This window comes from Rhea americana, unplaced genomic scaffold (assembly GCF_003343005.1).
Source record: "Rhea americana isolate MKP2758 unplaced genomic scaffold, rheAme1 scaffold_191, whole genome shotgun sequence".
In the NCBI taxonomy this organism is placed as follows: domain Eukaryota; kingdom Metazoa; phylum Chordata; class Aves; order Rheiformes; family Rheidae; genus Rhea; species Rhea americana.
Window position 1 is genome coordinate 467262 of NW_028186050.1, and position 19583 is coordinate 486844.

The following is a 19583-nucleotide window of genomic DNA, read 5'->3' on the forward strand; positions in this document are numbered from 1 at the left end:
GCTTAAATCTAAGTCAAAGYGTTCAGTCTTTCTTACTCCTGTGAAAAAGAGCACAGCCTTTGGTACATAACTGAGGCCTTGGTCCCTGCAGTTATTCACAGTAAACACGTAAGAAATGAATTTCTGGTGATAACATGAACACACCACTGCCGTGCAAAATGGAGAACTTGCCTCTTTTGAGAGCTCTTATTGATGAGAGATAACATGTAAAAACCTGCACTATAATGGAACTTTCAGTTACAAATTGCATCCAACTGTAATAAATCTGATCTTGCATTAATTCATGTTAAATTAATTGGATTCTGTCATTCCTGAATTCTGGTAACTATCTTATCTTGCCATATAACTCATTATCCTTGTGTTGTGAAAGGGGGATTTCATTTTGAAGGAGACTGCAGRGAATATTAACTGCATCATATTCTAATAAACATTTAGTTCCTAACAAATTAAAGACCTGAAGGTATGCTGTACATGTGGATTCATTATGCGTGGAATTTTATAGCCATGATCTGCTGTTTTAAGTCTCTTAATTCAAATCATTTTAGCAAAACATGTAGGAAAACAGGGCTGTATTTGTGCTTTATACAATACTGAAGGTATTTATCTGTATTTAGCACATTCTTAATACTGAGACGTACCCGCCTTAGCACACTGCATTTTCATAACCATTGAATCCAGCTGACAGCTCTTCAGAGCAGTCTCAGGAATCAGCTGTCCTATGGGTGATGGGTTTGATATAATAATTAGAGTAGAAAAACAAGGCCAAGATTTGCCTTCACATACTCACTTAAAATTTGCATGCTTGTTTGCAGCAGTGGAAGTGGAATAGAGCAGCACTTACTAAACAGCACTCTGGTACTCTAGGTGTGATTTCACTTTGAAAAGCTCTTTGCAAAGCCAAAAATGGGATGAAAAGTGAAAAGCCTTTGTTCTATGGTGCAGCAATCTAACTGCAATTATAGCAGTGCGGCCTTCTGAGAAGCTACATAAAATGAGGAAGCTTTTCTGAGACGGGTGAACAAGCGAATTACGGTCGTTTCCCCTGAGCAGGCCTTGGCGTAGCTGGAGCGCAGCAGGGCGCCCTGACGCTTTGCTGCAGCGCTGTCAGGTGCCTGCGCCGCCACCASCACCTGCGCAGGGTGGACGGGTCCAACCCACCCGCAGCGTTTCTCTCCTGACAGCAACACTACGCGCTGGGTTGGTTATTTAACTGATCGAGTCCCACCGCGACACCGAACCAGGGMCCTCCCTGCGGATCCGCTTCCGGGATCGGCTTTTTCCTCCAAGGCAGCACCTGGCAAACTAACGCTGGCTGCGCCGGGCCCAGAGGCCTGCGGCTGCCCACCGCTCAGCACCCAGCAGGGGCGGCGGGCGGAGCGAGCCGCGGCCCCGCAGCGCGGCGCAGCGCAGCGCCCCGCGCACACCGCTCCCGCCGACGGACGCGCGGCGCCGGCCCGCGCGCGCATGCGCGTCTCGCCGCTCCCCCTCCCCCGCTACGTCATGCGCGGGCATCACGTGCTCGCTCCCGCTCGGCGCTCCTCTGCCTCGGCCTGGCGGCGCGGGGGCCGCCTTAGGAACAGCGGAGGAAGGCCGAGTGATCGCTCCCCCCCCTCCGCCCCCCAAAACTCCCGCGGAGCCGCCTGCCCGCGGCGGAGCGGCGCGGCCCCGGCGCGCGGAGGGAGCCTGGTGAGCGGCCGCGGCGGGCGGGCGGGGCAGCCCTGGCTCCGCGCTCCCGCCGCGGAGACGCGAGGGGCGCCCCTCCCCGGCGGCGGGGGCGGGGCGTGACGCGCGAGGGGCGCGTGGCGCTGCGCGGCGGGGCGCGTGCGCGCGCGGCGGTGTCGTCACGGCAACCGTTGAGGGGCGCGCGAGGGCGGGGCGCTGCGTCGCCGTTGCAGCCGTTACCGTTTCCGTTAGCGGCGTCGGAGGGGCGCGCAGAGCTGGCGCGGCCGAAGGAGTAAGCGGCGGCGGGGAGCGGGGGGAGGAGTGCTTTGGGCAGGCGCGTTTCCCGCGCAAGGGCGGTGCTGGGTGAAGCCGTTGGGACTGCCGTCTGCGTCCGCTTAATTGCAGTTGAGCCGCTGCTGTCAAGCGGCCTGTCTGGAGGGTCCCTGCGCAACGTCTCGCCCAGCACCTGTAGYGCTAAAGCCTTGTGCTTTGAGTTCAGAACATACCTTATCAAATATTTAATATCAGCGAGCCGTAAATACCAAACCTGGTTGTAATGGAGCTTACAGTTTGGGTGTATTGAATTTTACAGCTGTTCCATAATAATCTCTCTGCTCTTATTTTATGACCAACCATAATGAGTTTTTTTAAGGTAGTTAAAAGTAAGTGCTGGTGAACTTGTCTCTCCTGCCCTTGTGTGGACGCTGTTTCTTGAGCAGTAGATCAAGGTGAGGCAGCGAACTGAATCTAATTCATTCTAAATGAATTCAGCTTTCAACTGAAAACACAACCTTAGGTGGGATTTTCTTTCCTTTGTGCCTCCCCATCTGCAAAGTTATAACTATGGTCCTCAAGAAGAGCTGTTGAGAGTAACCAATTTTTAAAGTGCTTATAGAGCCTTCACTTAAAAACATTTGCAAAAGTAAAAAATAATATTGTTATATAATAATGCCGGTAGTATAGTAATATGAAAAAGTAATGTAGTTATCCAACTGGATAAAGTTCTGATCAACCTCATCTGATCTTCTAGTTGAATCTACTCTGAGGTGGGAGTCAAACAGAGACCTTCCCAGGTCTCTTCCCACCTCAGTAATTATATGATTGTATAAGTACGCTAATTTTATGCAAAAAATGCAAATTTCTGCTTAGGTGTAGCCTACTGAAAGCTGCAAAACTCACCTTCTAGCAACAGGTTGACTAGAGTCCCTGGGTTTTTACTTTGATTGCTATCTGAAATTCTACTACCAGAATCTACTATCAGATTTTCCTTTGGTTATTATYAGGAAAATAAAGAAATCCTGTCTTGCTGGACTTTTCAGACTGCTTCGGTTAGCTGGGAAAGGAAGATCAACATTGCTCGTTTGTCCTCACAGAGTAGATAGCCTGGCTGTGCTGCCCCCTTTTCACTGAGGGGCAGCACTGGTACTTTCAGATTTCTGTTAGCAGGGTTTACTTGCTTTTGCTCCCTCTACTGGCAGTCTGATTCTGCAGCAAAGTGTTATAGATTTATTTTGCACATTTATGAAGTGTGTGAGACGTAAGTCTACTTTACAGTTATTCTCAGCACGGGCTCTTTGTTTGCCGTGTAGCATTTTATGGACCCAACTGGTATTCTGAATGTATTCTTGTAGTGTTCAGATGATGCCTACATACTAATACCTGAAATTTGGATCCTTGTATTATATATGTTTCTTCATATCAGTAGAACTATTTGATTAAAATAAATTCCTTATACAGCTCCTTTATATGCCACAGTTTAAATGTTCAGACAACGTTCAGAATCAATAGCCTCATTCTGAAATGAACAAGGTACAAAACTGTTATGGTATGTGCTTTGGAAAAAATACAAGATGTGAGAGATTGGAGTCTGCAGGCAGCTTTTACTCCCTGAGAGTTGTTTTGCAGAACACTTCTTCATGCTTTTTAGTACATTTTCTTTGTGATTTATCTGTCATTTGTATAAAGCTCCCTTCACCAAACCCCATTTTTAGTGGGAATTCTATGAGGCTTTTCAAGAGGGGTCTGTGACTGGGAAACATTTAATTTATAGTTTGTCCTTTCTGTATAAGTTTTGTGGAGTGTGGAGGAATTCAACAAAATAAATAGATTGTAAATAAACTATTGGGATAATGTCTTGTCTTTTAATGACCCCTATTCACATTTTTATTGATTTACAGGTAAAGTTGTTTTTTCTAGCTATTGTAAAAATATTCTGTGATCAGGAAATGTAACGTAGTTAGTTCTCACTTGAATGTATCGTTATCATGTATAAAAAAATCACTGATGTATGCACTGGAGTAGAAGCCAGCTTCAGTTTCACATATATAATCTATTTTTGGTTAATTGCTGTAAAACGTTATTTTTAAGCATTAGAATTACAATATTAGAATCTTAATGCATTAGGGAGCTGATACTGACTAACTGCGTTGCACCTTAATGACTATGTTAACCATTTAGAATATTGTGAATTCCTTTCTGCAATGAAACCCTTAACTACTGACCTGTATATGTTCTCACGTTCTAAGGAGACAATATTTTGGCTCTGTATTGTGCAGTACATCTGGTTGTATCATGTCTTGTGTTTGCATACCTTTTATTTTGAGTGTTATTTTTCTGCGAGCTCAGCCATAACAATGTACCATTTCACTGAACAGTAAGAACTGTAAACTAGTCAGTTGTAGCTAATTGGCTTATATGGGGAATTTAGTGCTGAAGATTCCTGCTTTCCAAAAAGTTATTTTTATTAGGCATTGTCTTCATGGGGAAAATAGCTACTATGACTACTCTTCTGTAATAAATTGTTTTGCCATAGCTACACTGGGTTATAGATATATGCAAGTCAGTGTTTTCTGGTGCTCTGAAGAAATATTTAGTAATGATTAGAAAAGAAAAGGTTAAACTTTCTGTTTGGACACCTTTTATGAATTGTAATGCTGATACATACAAACATGTAAAATTGCTGAGATTTCAAGTTTGTGCAAAAGTAATGTATATTTTTATAAAGAAAAAGGTAAGTTTAGCAGCAGTAATATTAGTTGGATCCAAAAATTTAATGTGGATGGATTTATGTTTTCTTTGTAAAAATACAGTTTGATGCACTAGAATATACTTGGTAATACAAATTAGAGGTTTCAAATTAGCAATAGATTAAAAACTATTTTAGCTACTGTTTTCTTTTTTCTTTTTTTTTCAAAATTACTGGTCTTTGTAGAGCAGTAGAAGTGATCACAGAGCAATCAGAAAGAAAGAACTTTACAAAAAACTGCACAATTTTTGCCCAAGCAAAACAGCTTTTAAGTTCTGTTGGCGCAGCTATGTGATAAAAAGTGAATTTTTAGCTTTTCATAAGTAATTTTTTCCCACAACTATAATGAATGCATCTCCTATAGTACATTTTAATTATTTGCAACTAATGAAGGTGTAACTCATTATTTCAAAATTACTTCAGTGTCATTCATGACTTCATCTAAGCATTCATATGCAATGGGATTATTTGAAAAAAAATGGAACTTTGAAAGATGTCAGGGTTGCCCTGTTTAGAGAAGTGACTCATTAAACAGTAGATGCTACATATTAAGAGTAGATTGTGGGTCACAGTTAGGCTTCAAATACTATGAAATTAATAGATTTACCTAAAATAAAAAAAATATTATTGGATATCTCTTTAGAAGATGTATATTAGTCTTGAAAGTTTCCAGACTATTGAACTGCACARTCCAGGTTGTATCATGATTCAGAAACGTTTGAAATATGAATCAGCCTCTTCTGCATCTCAGAAGTGCAAGGTATTGGGGAAAACTCCTTTCCTATAAACAGATTTGCCAGCATAGGTCTTCAGAAAAACTTAGAATTGTAGCATCACATCACACCATAAGCAAATTAAGAGTCTTAAGAGCAAAAAATCTCTTAGTCAGCAAATTGTTTCTCTCGTGATTTATTCTTAAAGGCCAGAAGGTGATTGTGACAGTCAAAAATAATAATCTGTACAGGAAAACCTTCCCAGGTGAGATTCAACACTGCCCTAAAGTTTGCAGCCTGAGCTTCCTAGAGTTGTTGGGTGACTGTTGGGTATAAGGCAAAGCTGAGCTGGAACTATTTGAAAAAAAAAAATAGACCAATATTTTACAGTTTTGTAGTTACTCCACAGCTTTTCAGTAGAAGCCAAATTTCTTTGATTTAGGAGATAGAAGGATTCTGCTCTAAAACATACCAGATAGGAATCTTAAGACAGAGTTTTCACACTCAGACAGCTGGAACAGCTGTAGATTCCCCACTGAAATAAAAATGCTACACTTTAAGATTTAGGAAGGTAAAAAGTGTGACCAGAGCATTAAATAGAAGGGCTATATGATACCAAAATTTAGCTCTGTGTTTATTATAAAGAAAATCCTAGTTGTACAGGAGAAAAAAAATTGAACTTGTTCCACCACTTTCTTTTTTCCTCAGGAGAAAACACAGAATATATCCTACGTAATAAATCTGTTTTATGGCTCACATGAGAAAGGGTGGAGAAACTCCTATTATTTTCTTCCCAGAAATTGAAATGCACATGAGCTAACATGGGAGACACTGGGATTTTCATCCAACAAATGCACAGCTGGCTTCTACTTTTATTATTTTTCTAAGCCTAATAATTTTTCATTTGATTATCTGGTGGCTGACAAAACTATCACTTACTCTGTGTTTTGTATATTTAGTAGAGTAGGTGTAATGCAAAAAGGAGATTGTAATACATACCCAGAAGCATAGTTCAACTTGTTCAGTTGGTGAGAAATTTCTACCTGACTCTCTTTAAAATGCAAGTTTCTATCATCAGGATTTGAGTTTGAATATTAAAAAAATATCTGCTTGAAAGCTGGAGAGAGGAGAATTATAGCATTTGAGAGTGTTTGAGGATTTTTTATTTTATTTTATTTCACCTTATAGAATTGAATTACACTCTACAGATACAAATAAATAGGCAGGAGCATCTCCTAATAAGTTGACAATCTACAGGGCTAATTTTGCCATAAGAAAGTAGGGAACCTGTTGGAGGGAAAAAGTCCTATTTAGTGTAAGAGGGTGGAGGAAGTGGAGCTAGAAACAAGATAGGAGGCATCAAGGATTTAACTGTTTTCACGATGAACTGTGCTGTATAGGGTGAGTAAGTTTTGCAGAAYGGAAATGTGTAGAAGACCTATGGACACACGTAATGCACAGGAAACCAGTGAGACAAGCAAAGTTTGGATAAGGTGAGAGTGTGCACATGTGGGTAAAGAGAAGACATCTAGGATCATTCCTAGATAGGTTGATCTGAGCCATGTCTGTGCAGAGCTTTGTAGGTAAACTGGGAAATCTGAATTAAAAATCAGGAGGCAGAATGACCTATCAAAGCTTCCAATTTTTTGTGCATTTTGTGCATATCTGCTTTACTTGAATGTTCTGTGACATCTTCTCTGTTTTTAATTTGTAGAGATTTATAAATGATAGATGTTCAAAACCATGTAAGAAAATTTTAAGTGAAATGGCCTTGAACCTACAAGTTTATTAGAAATCCAGACTTCTGCTTAATTTGAGGTCAGTTTTATGTTCTTTTATACTGTGTTTAGCTGAGGAATAAATGGTTTTCTAAAGGTTTGTAGAATCTATGTACTGTATCTATGTGCTGACCTGGTTCCCCTGCACTCACTAAATAATTGTTGAAAGGTTCAAGCTCTGTAACTGGAAGGTTACAACTTTGTTAAATGCCATAAGCCAATGTACTTTCATGGATAAGGAAAATGACCTTAGTGTTCTGTGATGGGCCCGTTTGGCATTGTGAAGCCGTACTTTCAAGTTCTAACACCTTTAGACCTTTAGGCCTCTCTGGCACCTGACACGTGAGACAATGCCCCGTTGGTTCCTGGCTGGGGACTTGTGTTGCCGTGTAATGGAACGGATGCGTTCCCGGAGTGCAGGTGGGGATGCTGCTGGTTACTAGAGCCCCTTGGAGCAGCAGCAACCTGCCACAGTGGTGCACACACACGGCTGCAGCCCAGCATCACGGCCTCTCTTCCGCACTCGGATCCCATGTGCCAGAGGGCTTTCCACCCAACTTGCAATAGGTCGTAGACAGGGAGAAAGTCCGTGGTGCTGTGCTGCGTAATTGTGTGATACACAGCCTTAGCTGCAGAGATGTTTCTGGCCTGATACTGTTACAGAGCTTTTATGCTCAGTGCCTGAGATTTGACAGGTCCGCTGTTGATAATGATTTAACTTTACTGAACAAGACTCTTAAATTTGTGAGTAATTGGGAGCATGTGAAACATTCAGGACTTTTTTCATTTTTACTTTTTTTTTTCCCTAGTAGAGCGTATAGGCCCCCCACCTTTCACTTCAACAATTGAGGGTGTTGGTTACTTCCTCCTGTGTTTATGTAAGAAAAGCTTTTTATAGTCAGTTTTTCCAGTTGGCGTATGTACTTCCTCCATTGCAGCTTAGCACATCATTCTTCTCACTCCCTCCCAACCACTGAAGTTAATGGAAGACCTTCATTTTTTAATTTATAATAAAAATGGAGCTGGGAGTTGGAATGATCACTATTCCTGCTTGGAAACATGTTCTTCAACTAGCTCTATGCTGTTTGTTCTCGGTAAAGGAGAAGCATGTAAGGTAGCAAAGATTAATCAAACATATCTAATTTACAGAATGTTCAAACTGGAAATTTCCCGCTTACTTCTTATTTTGCTGAAAATCTACCTAGAAAAGCAAAAAGGTTTGTCAGGTGAATGAAAGTGGGCTGCATTCTATTTTGTTTAATTTTTTTTTTCAAGGAGTGCCAAAYGTGAAGAATTTTTCAGTATCATCCCTCCGAGCTCTACAAAGATCACAGCAGAGGTGAAGGTAGTCTGGGAGCACCATATCCACCCATCATTTTGACCTCTATGTGTAGATTTGGCATGCTGACATGAACTTTGCAAATCTGAAGCTATGCTGGAGGTCCTAGCTTGACACAATGTTAGTTGTCCCTCAAAAGGAGGAAGGTAGCAYGACCGCTTCCCCTTCACTGGCTGACAGAGGTATTCCTTGTCAGGACAGCATGTGCTGTATCCTCTTTAGGGACAGTACAGCATCTGTTCTGGTAGGGCTTCACTCTTCCTTGCTGGATGTTTTTAACACCAACTTTTATCCAGGATGGTAATTTAGCCCCAGAATAGAATTACTAATATTTTACTGTTACAGCCTTCCCCCCCCCCATGACAGATAGCTTATTGAGAATATGTGTTGAGAATGTCTTCTATTTCCTATATGTCAGGTGATATTTCTCAATAAAAATTAAGTTTCAGAACTCATTTTCCAATTAAAGAGATATTTTAGTATAATCTTGCAAGGTTTTCCAACACTAATGAACACAACCCTGGTCCTTCAGTGAGGATTCATGTCACTGTGTAGAAAAGCCACTGTCTATAATATATTTAATTTGAAGCTGAACTGAAATACCTCATTATTTGAGATCTTTAATATTTTCAGTCTTCATATAAGCCTTGTTTTTTTCCAAGTGACTAGTTTTAAGGTGACATGGTGACCCTGGTCCGGTTGGGACAGGCATTCATTCTCCTCTTTTTCTATATACTAGCCCCCAGCTGCACTGCAAGCTTGAAGCAAAAATGTGGATCTGAGGGAGACAGAGCCTAATCACAGCCGTAGGCCTAGGCTTGTACTTCTGATTGCACATCTCACCCAGGGACATTTAAGGACCTGACAGGTCATTTAGCCCCTCTTGTATTGTTTCATTACTCCATGAAAATAACATTTAAAGGAGGCTTGCTTATTTTATTGCTTCATAGCTAATAATTGAAATCAGCAGTTAACATTTAATTATTGTGATTTTATACCATAACTAGTGTAGTGCCTGCAGATGTATTTGGGTATTTTGTAACATCCCTTACTTTTAAAAATAGAGGGAAAGTCTGAAATTCTTGTCTTCACACTTGTGCCCGTTAAATGTGGYTATCATTATCTAGTAACAGCATATGTTATTTTTTAGTAATATTCTCTTCTCTTTCATGCTGATACTATCTTTGTACTGTATTATTCCTGTCCCTAGTAGAACCTCGGGGCAGGAGCAGAAGGTAAATGAGTCCCATATGGCTGCTTTAGACAGCAGTCCCAGGTGTGGGGAGAGAGAAAAGGAGACACGATGGGGTCTTGGTGGCTGATGCTTCCCTTGCGGTCACAGGAGTGGGGGGAGCAGAGCCATGTCTTTCTGTGCTGACTACCGTGGGAGTGCATTTCTTTCAGGATGGGGTGAAATTACTTACTCTTCCATACAAGAGGAAGGGAGCCAGAGAGGAACTGTGACTCTGAGTCACCAGTTCTTCCTGGAGCGCCTCCTGGGGTGGTGCCACTACATGCAGCCCAATACAAGACTGAGCCTGAAGGCCTGAACTGGCTGATTGCAAATATTTTACAGAAGTCTTATTTTCTGGTAATTACTTTAATATGATTCAGTGTTTTCTCTTTTGTCTGATCTTGTTGATGACTCTTCATACATGATCCTTCCCCCACTGTCATGGGAGAAGGGCACCATTCCCATATTGCCTGCACTATTCCTGCTTTGTTTTGCCTCTTAGTTTCAGTGGCTGCAAGTAAGTGCATTTCAAAGTGGTATTGAGAGTGTTACTGGTTAGTACAGTGGACCAAGAGTGTGTCCTTGCAGAAGAATTACTAACCCTGGACCTGTTATTTAGAAGTCTCTGAAACTACTAATCTCACTGGAAATTGTGGAGGTAGAGCAGTTTGCAGAACTGGAGTTCTGGTGGGRTTTGCCTGTTAATATTTCTAGTGATTCCCTGAAATTAGAGCTCTTGTGGAAACCTGGAACTTTGCTCCTGAGGCAAGTGTTGTGTATGAACTGAATCCAAAGTGCCCAGTGCTGAACGGATATATGAGGAATGGCTAGGATGTAGGTTCCAGTGGGTCCCCAACACTATTTACTAGRGACTAATAATAATAGTGAACAGACTCATTCCATTCCCAGTTCTCTAGGGTTTTAAAAATCCAGCAGAACCAGCAAAATACCTAAAGTTCAGCCAGTGAAATCCAGCCAAGTTTTGTAAAGATTACAGTGGTAGCTTTAGTTAAATATAAATTGTGCACTTTAAATGTACAGTTTACTTAAAAAGGAGTTACTTTGCCAAACCATAAATGTACCAATAACTAAACCAAGAAATAACAGTTTAAGAAATCTAAGTTTACAAGGCTTAGAAAAAAACTTGCAGATATTTTTAAGGCTTTTATTTAAGCATATGATTCATATTTAATCCTGGTTAGACCTAATTCGTACTTATATATCTTTATAACAGGCTGTACACTTCTCACAGGCAAATGACCGGTCCTATTACTGCGTTTGTTCAACATGGGGAGAGAAAAAGGTGTGGAGTACAACTCACTTTCATAATCTTTTTGCATATATTAGAAAAAATCTGTCTCGCATTATACCTACAAGAAATACATGAGTGCTCATAATTCATATTATCCCATAAAATTTAGAAGAGCATTTTGAGACTGTAAATGAAGGTAATTTATATATAAAACCTCATCCATGAAGAATTTATTGCCATAGCAGATATAATATACCTTGGCACAGACTTCTTCCCTGAAACTAGTATTTGCAGATTTGAAAAAGGAGGACCTTGCAGGTTAAATTATAATCTGATTTTATACAAAATATATTATTATGAAAGCTTTTGTGTTTGAGAGAACTAAATCCATTTGCCAAGTTAATGTTCCATGGCTGTTTCTTGCAGATGTTTGTGAACATCTTCACTATGTGAGTAGTCTCCTTAAAATCACTGTTAGTCTAGTGTTACTCTTGTGTAAAATTACTGATGAATGTAAGGTTTTTTTTTTTTGACCTTAGTGGAAATTTTTTACCACTGAGGAAACTGCAGAAATACATTTATATAGAATATTCTCATGTGCAGTGTCTGAAAATGCTTTGCAGAAGTAGTTTGATATCAATTTCTTGAAATCCAGGTCTCATTTCCTCCTGCAAGGACTGCACTGGGAACATGGGGCCTCATCTTCCTCTCTTCACTTTGGCAAAACTGCCAGATAAAGGCCGTGGGATGCATCCATCTTATCACTGTTTCAAGACGGGGGCTTTTCTGGGTGGCCACGAGGAGAGGTGGCCTCTTGCGTCTGTGTAGATTCCTGCTGGTAGACTTGGGTGCGTGGTGGCAGAGGAGAGGCCAAGGTAGGCTGCAGTTGCATGGTGGTGACGTTGTGCTAGTGCAAGTCTCGGGGAGATCCCAGCAGTGTCTCCCCAGCGCTTGGGTGGATATGTTTCCTTCTGTTCTTTTTGCTGGAGTCTGGAWTTTTTTTTTCTTTTGAGACTACATTGTGCATATGTGCTTCTATTATCGATGCCTCTTTTGACTTGAGCACATTCACTTTTGTTAATGATTTGAGATGAAAATGAAGGGGGGRAAAAAAAACAACCTGTTTCCGCTCCAACCTTTCTACATGGTACAAAGTAACCTTAAAATAGGGAAATACCCAATTAGCCATAAAATATGCCACGTAAGTGCATCTAGCTTTTCTCTCTAACTAGCATGCTGTGCTGTAGGGAGTTTGGCCCAAGGCACTAAGAGAAACTACATAACCTATTGTTACAAAAGTGGACCAAAGCTCTTGGTCATTGATATAGGATAGTTAAGACCTTTAAAATTCTTCCCTGAAAGATAAAGAGTGTTACAGGGAAGCAGTCTGTTAGGCTTGGATGGACAGAGAATGTTATCAGTTCCTCTGGGATTTTAATTAGCAATTCCAGGAAGTCTAGGTGTTTCAGGAAGTGCTATTAAAAATATTATGCTGTTTCTTCCGGATGTAGATCCTTGGACAGTGCACTTACACTTAGCCTTTTCTGTGTTGGCTTGCCCTACAACAGAAATCCTAAACTATTGAGAACAAAGATAACTTCCTTTGCCAGGTGTATTAGCTGGAATTGTATCTATTGCTGAAAGAAACAACGTATTCTGTGGAAGTCACGTGTGATTTTTGAGGTTAGTGGAGATTTTTCTCATCCAATTATATCTCATTGCAGGCATCATTTTGCAACTAAGTAAAACCTGGGGTCATATCTTAGGTAGTGTGTACAGTTCTCTGCTTTTCCGGAATGATATAGTGGGACTCCATTGCAGAAAATGGCAAGTGCAGTGATCAAAGGAAATAGCAGCTGTCATGTGAGGAGAGATTTAAAAGGCTGAGACTCTTCGGTTTAGATAGAAAAAGGCTGTGAGTGAGGATATTACTGAGGCTTACAAAATCATGAAGGTGATGGAAAAGCTGAATGTGAAACTGTTGTCCTCCAAATCCTGCAGTGCAAGAACTAGAGGGCATTCAATGAAACTAGTAGGAGATTAGGTTTGAAGCAGATAAAAGAAAGTCACCTTCATTTTCTGAAACTTCAGGTAGTGAATTTGCTGTGATGTCAGGTAGAAAGGGCAGCAGCATCACCAGGGTCAAAAAAATCAGACAATTTGGTGGACAGCTGAAATCGCTGTGCCTTGTAACATCATTAATACAGCAACTATGGATGGGGAAATGGAATGGCAAAAAGCAGTCAAGCTTGTGTCTTTTCCCTAAGTAGCATTTTATATGCCCACTATTGGACACAGGTTGCTAGGCTCGATGGACCACTAGTCTGACCCTGTAGGGCATTTCTTATGCAATGCCAGAACCATATATTTTTCTTTGCAAAATTCTGATTGTTAATACACTGAATTCTTGTAAGGATAACGAAGAAAGAATTTATGGCAAATATGTTAATACCATATTGTTTTTTGTGAAGTGTTAATATGTGTTTCAAGGTCTGATCTGTTGGTAGCTAAATGCCTGCCTGTTACTATGTATAGCTAACATGACATTTATTTGGAAAAAGTATACAGCTTGGAAATCAATTTTAAGTTTCTGTGTATGTTTGTTTATTTTTCTTGGCAGTGGGTTTTAGTCATCTCTGAAGTGAAAAGCCATCCAGGTGCAGTGAAGCTGTGTAGTGTCATAAGTACTCTAGCAGGACAGACACGCGGGAAGTTAAACCAGAGTAGTTTCTTCATGCTCCAATGCTATGTGCTACTGAGATGTCTTTGTGCTGGTTCTAGTTAGGCCAAATCAAGAGGATAGGACAGACAGGAACTCTGTGATAACCATGTCAGTGGATCAGGCACCCAGAGCTTTCACACAAGGGGTTTGGTCCCTCTTCTGGCACTGGGCATTCGTGCCACAGCAGAGTGGTACTAACATCCTTGCAGAGTGGGGTGTCCTGTTCATGCACCCACTTTGCTGTTGCCCAGTGCCTGATTGCTCAGTCTCTGGGCTGAAGGTCAGTAATCCCTTACATATTCAGGCTGCTAGTTTTTATAAAATTGTGAGGACTTTTGTATTTTTTTGTAAAATTATTTAGATTTATCTGTTCTCAAAATTTGTGGCTTTTAGAGGGAGCCTGTAAAGAGAAAAAAAATACCATGTGCACTAATTCATTTTAATATAGGATACAGAAAAGCCCTTTAAAAATAGTTTGTCTGTGTATGTTTTATTTTAGGAAACATTAAGCTTATCAAAAAAGCCCACTCTGTACTTTAATTAGAGCACTTGAGCCTTGTTCACATTGAGGCTTTTGACTACTTGTGTAGCACCGCTGCTCTAGGGACAAGCACTCGGCAGAGGCCCTTTTGCAAGGCATGAACTGTACCAGTGCAGTTCATGTCGGCTCATCCTGTCTGAGGAAACTGGTAGTGCTCTGCCGCTGCTGAGAAATCCAGTGTAAACAAATCCTTGCTAGTGGTCTCAAATGTGTTGTATGGAAACATGTTTGTCTTTTAATCAAAAGAAATGGAGTGCCTGGTACTTAACATGAGTTCATCTTTCTCTTGTTTTCAGTAAGCTAAATAAAAGTTAACACAAATGAAGAGTTTAAAATATCTGACTAAAACCGCTGTTAAGCTAATTGAGCTTTACTTCCTTGAGGCGTTTGATGCCATTGTCCTTTTTGTTCTCCAGTTTTCCAGGGAAGTACTCCAGCTATAGGACAAAAATAAACCTAAAAATCATTTTAAATCTTCTTTACACCTAAAAGATTTTATGCATATTCTTTTAGTTATTATTTACTGGCTGCAAATTCCTCTTGCTGTATATAAAAAAATACTATTTCAAATACATTTTTTTCTTCACAAAGATTTAACCTTCATTTTTATAGACAGTTTCACTATTTTTCCTACCAATGTTTAGTTCAAAGGAGCACTTCTAAGCACGTATGCAAAAAACAGTTCTATGTATAAAATGGAGATGGGTGTTTTATACCACGGGAGTTTAGCGAACAATGCAAAGGTCAATTGTGTTGCTTGCTCCCCTGTCACATGGAGGGGGGGAGGTATGAATGCATCCCTGGAATTCCACCGTGGGATCTGCATCTTTGAAGCTGATGCTAAAATTACTGCTTAGGCTCTTCCAAAGGCGGATACTGATAGAAGATTCAATGAAATCGAAGGTCGCCAGTCTGGTAGGCGTTGAAAGATACCTGGCTATGATACTATTTCTGATTTAATAATGCGAATGGGAGGCTAGCCCTTTGTAATAATTAGGACTAATTACTCAAGAGGTGTTGACAGATGAGCTAAGAGGAAACAAACTGCCTTTATCCAGTGGCTTAGAGTCAGATTACTAGTCTTGTGTTATCTGTTTCTCAAAAAGTAGAAGCTTCAATCATTCTCTAAGTCTTCAAAGGGGAAAGGATCCTAACAATATACAGGATTTGGGATGAAACTATGAAATACGCCTTTAACTCAAAATGGATAAATTAATCCTCTTTCCGTAAATTATCGTACTTTAAAGGTTGAATTACAGATGGAGAATCTGATTATGGTACTGAAAAATAAGTGAAGTCAATATTGATGACTGTCCTGTTGTTGTTTGTTGTTACTCCTGCTCATGGATTAGTCTGTCTCTAGTTCCTTGCTCTGTTAATTATCGTAATAAGAATTCTTTGTTTTCTTCTTATGCTATACTTCCTATCCACCTGAAATGGAAATGACAAGGGCAAATATTTAGTATGCTGTCATTTTAAGTGCTTGTTTTTTTACTTATAAGCAGAAAACTGATCTACCAAACCTTATTACAGTTATTTAGCTGCTTAGGAGACAGGATCCTGTATATTTTAGAAAATGCAACAAGTTACACGTATTGCTGTGTTTACTGAGAAAGTAGTCAATGATGCAGGATTTCTTTAAAGGTGTTTCTTATCTTTTCCCTTCTGAGGTGGTGTATCTCCAGGGCTTCTGGATGCAGTAGATAGATGCCATCATCCAATAGGAATGGAGTTAGCAAAGACATTTGAGGGTTAATACTTTGTCACTAGAATGAGCACTCAGTCTGGCTTACTTTAGGCAAATGATTTAAAACTAGCAATCTCCCATCTTCTCAAATGACTACTTATAAGTGCATCTTTTTCCCCTCTGCACCATGTATAGGTCTTGTTTTTCTGAGAAGCATGAGATAAATATGGTTGCCTCAGATAGCTTTTATAAGAAGAGGTAGTTTTCAATTATTTATTTACTTTTTAACAAAAGAGGCCTTTTAATTAGTGTTTAAATATTTATAACAGTTTTATTGTGCTGTAAAATCGGTTATACTTTGATCTAGATTTTCTGGTTTGAGATAATAGTGCTGGTAAAAGTTTCCCTAATGAATTTGGTCAGAACATGACATAATCTGATTATCTGATGAAAGATTGACATTTCAGTTCCTGCTAGCATAAAAGTGCAGTACAATGGGGGCTGTTCAGCACACATTCAAAGGCTGGGAGTTCAAGTTCAGGTACTATAGAGTTGTTCAAAGTTCCAAATTATGATGGTGAAACAGTTCTGTATTTTTTTTCACTACATTTTTGGTCAGTAGTAGCATAGATGAGAAGAGTGAAGTTTGAAGTTACATATATAAACTATGTAACTGTATCCTGTAGCTTTTGTTKTCTTTCTTTCCATTTGCTAAATAGTTACTAGTGTTACTCCTTAAAATATTGAGAAACTAAGTGATCAAAACATTGCAGGCACAGGAAACAGTACTAAAGACTGGGAACTGAGCTTCATCAGTATTAAACTGGTATTGAACTCTCAACCAACTTTTTATTAATGTCCCTTACATCTTAACCATTTAACTGTTTATCTCAGAGTATTAGAGGTGAACCTAGTTAACTACTGAATCCTACATACTCATGCAAATTAACATGAAAGAACAGTTGTGGGTTTATATCTAAAATGTGAGCTTAGCTTCAACTGTTAAAATAAACAGTTGTTTTATTTGATTTTCAGGCAATATTTGCTTTGTAAATGTCATTTCTGTTTGCACTGGAATTACAGAGATTCTTACTAGATTTCTTGGACTAATTTGCTCTCGGTAGCTTGGCTTATTTAAATGGCATTTGCTTATGCTGTATTAGATTGCAATCCTAATGCACAAGTAGTAATACTATTAGTAATTATGCTTGAATTTTGAGGGGTATTTTATTAAATAAAAATACTTTATAATCTGTTATTTTGAATGATATATTTAAAAGTGAAATACATGACCCTGTATTTCCTCTTCAAATTATTAAAAGGATTGTTGGAAAAAGTAAAATAYACGTACCAAATGGTATTGTCATTACTGAAACACAGTTGCTTCTGACCCTAGGAGTTCACCTGAATAAGGATTTAAACTTTTAGCCTGATGAACTGATGCAGATTAAAGTACTGTCCACTCTGCTTTGTTTCTTTAAATATTATCCGGTGTGTGACTTTCATTGGCAATGGGAAGAGCTTGTCTGTGTCTGAAGGCAGTGAATGGAGTCTTAATCCCAGCTGTAGTGATCACACTACCTTGGGCAAGTCACTTGCTCTCCCCGCCCCCGTTTCTCCCCCTCCAATGACCCAGACTAATACTGGTCTCGCAGACGTACCATGGCTTGTGCAGAAGCAGAAAGCTTCTGAAGAGGAAATGTGTTATGAATACTGATGTAATGAGTGAATCTTTTCTCATTTGAGCAGTCTCACCAGTTTCATCTGACAGTTTGTATGAGTATGGATTAGGACCAAAGTTTGGAATTTGAAACATGAGCTGGACACAAACAGGAACTATCTGTGGTTATTTAATATTCCCTCTATGCTTACTTCACAGAATTGGTAAGGTTGGAAGGGACCTCTGGAGATCATCTACTTCAATTTATCCCATTTACTATTCACAATTTCGAAGTGTATATTTGACTTGTTTTTTGAAATATCTATGAAACAAATATTGAGAATGTAAGCAAAGTGTGTGTGCTGGGCAGAAGGAGAAGAAACAAGTACAATATTCAGATATAAATATATCTCCTGCTATGGCAATGCTGGGAGAGTACTTAGCTTGTTCAATTAAGTGCAGAATCTTTTATTTTTGCCCTCTTTGATCAATTTATGTTTTGTGAATGTGGTGTGTACTTTTTTCTTCTGTGAAATATAAAGCAGGGAAATGAAATATTTTGGAAAGCTTTGTCAGAGAGTTCAACTTGCAGTACATTTTGGAATAATTATATACCTCTGCAAGGTATATCACTCTAGGGTATTCAACAGGGGGGTATTTCATAAGCACAAGAAAACACAGCCAGGAATATAGACAGAAGTTTTGGAAGTACATGAAAAATAGATTTGTTTCATTGTATCTTCATAAGAGTCACTTCTCAGTGTCTCCTCCCATCAAGACTGCAAGAATTGTATATTTCAGGGACATTAATATTCAGAGAAACTTGAGGACTTCTGACTGCAAATGACAGACATTTTTACCTCAATTGTGGCCAAAGCAAAATMAAATACAACACTCCTAATTACCTGTGTAATAATATAGTTGTATACATCTCTATTTTACTGTAGTCACCTTCAAGTAGGAGTATTTATAAAGCAAGAAAAGGGTTTTTGTTCTTTTGTTTTAGTTGAAGCTAAGATAACTTGACACAAAATTAAAATGCGGTGCCTTTTAATAATGCACTAAGATGTACTAAAACGAATGTAATTTTAACGTAAGTATGAAAATGGATTTGGCCTCCTTTTCCCTTATTGCTGACAGTATCAGGCCTGATCCTGAGAAGGGCTTGAAGTCAACAGAACAAACAGTTCTAGCAGCTCTGGACATGGTCCTGTATATCAGAAATCAACTGATAAGTCACCGTATGATATATTTTAGAAGTGTGAGTTGATTTCCTATAACTTTTTTCATTATGTAATATCATATTACATATACATTTCGTTATTTCCAAAACCTCTTAAGTTTTATTTCACACATTTAAGAAAAAGCGTGTAGAAGACAATGTCATCCGATGTGTATTGTGTTTCACGTTCCTGTGCCCTGTGGGAGGAAAAGAAAAGTAATAGAACAGACAAATAAATAATCATGGTGTTGAAATTAGCATGACAGTTTCTGCTGTTGCGCAACGGAACTGCAATCAATTTATTGTCTTCTTTGGTCAAGTGCCAGAATAACAGTATAATATTATACAAGACTAGATTAATTAAAGTGTAATTAGAATTGAATAAATTAAATAATCATAAAAGTTTGTCATGGGAAAAATATGTGTTTAGAATTAATTAGTTTTCAAATAAAATGATATTTTAATTGCTTAGAGTTACAGAATCCTTAATTGCAGACACAATGCTGGCCCTAGTAGCTTCAGTTGCTGTAACAACTTGATATATTTCTTCTCAGTCAATTCTTTTTAATAGTTTGTTACTAAACAAGATTATTGCAGGAAATGTCTGCTAAAATGTCTGGAAGATGTTTAATTAAGCCTATGCTATCTAAGGACATTATTAGCTCTTGGAACCAAAAGATTTGTAGCTGATGCTGCACTAGGCAGCACCCCTAATTAAAGAGGATGGGCAAACAGATCTGGGTGGCTG

General features: G+C 39.3%; 1 protein-coding gene across 3 annotated transcripts in view; it reads left to right on the plus strand.

Annotated features, from left to right (window-relative positions):
- Positions 1–1619: 1619 nt before the first annotated feature.
- The window catches only part of GNB1L (G protein subunit beta 1 like), a 43216-nt gene continuing 25252 nt past the window's right edge, over positions 1620–19583 (plus strand). The window contains exon 1 of one of the 3 annotated variants that reach the window (XM_085302706.1): positions 1620–1686. The gene's annotated coding sequence lies outside the window, so the exon portion shown is untranslated. Of the gene's footprint in view, positions 1687–1837; positions 1955–19583 lie in introns of those variants that run through there. The other 2 variants (XM_085302705.1, XM_085302704.1) reach the window with 2 other exon arrangements.